The sequence below is a fragment of the Rattus rattus genome, chromosome 1, assembly GCF_011064425.1.
Source record: "Rattus rattus isolate New Zealand chromosome 1, Rrattus_CSIRO_v1, whole genome shotgun sequence".
Taxonomy (NCBI): Eukaryota; Metazoa; Chordata; class Mammalia; order Rodentia; family Muridae; genus Rattus; species Rattus rattus.
In genome coordinates, this window is record NC_046154.1 from 253613116 (window position 1) to 253613825 (window position 710).

The following is a 710-nucleotide window of genomic DNA, read 5'->3' on the forward strand; positions in this document are numbered from 1 at the left end:
TGATAGTACTGGGAAAATTCCTGGCACCGAGTTGAGCTATGCCACACACTTGTGATTCAAGAGTGTCACCCGCTCACAGCTGCTCGGCAATTGGCCTCTACCAATGATTTGCTGTGGCGTGTCTGTGTGTGTATGTGTGTTCATGAATGTGTGTGTGTGTCTATGCTGTGTTTGTGTGTGTGTGTTGTGTTTGTGTGTGTCCATGTGTGTGTGTCTGTGTGTGTCTGTATGTGTATGTGTTTGTGTGTGTGTCTGTGTGTGTATGTATGTTTATGTGTTTGTATGTATGTCTGTGTGTGTCCGAGTGTGTCTCTCTCTGTGTGTGTCTGTATGTATGTTGTGTGAGTGTGTATGAGTATGTGTGTGTCTGTGTGTGTGTCTGTGTATGAGTGTGTGTGTGTCTGTGTGTGCCTGTGTGTTGTGTTTGTATGTATGTGTCTGTGTGTGTGTTGTGTGTGTATGTGTCAGTGTGTCTGTGTGTCCATGTGTGTCTGTGTGTGTCTGTGTTGTGTGTGTGTGTGTGTGTGTGTATGTTGTGTGTTGTATGTGTTTGTGGTTGTGTGTGTGTGTTGGGGTGTGTTGTTGTTGTGTGTGTGGTGTGTGTGTTGTGTGTGTGTGTGTGTGTGTGTGTGTGTGTGTTGTGTGTGTGTGTCTGTGTGTCCATGTGTGTCTGTGTGTGTCTGTGTGTGTGTGTGTGTGTGTGTCTGTGT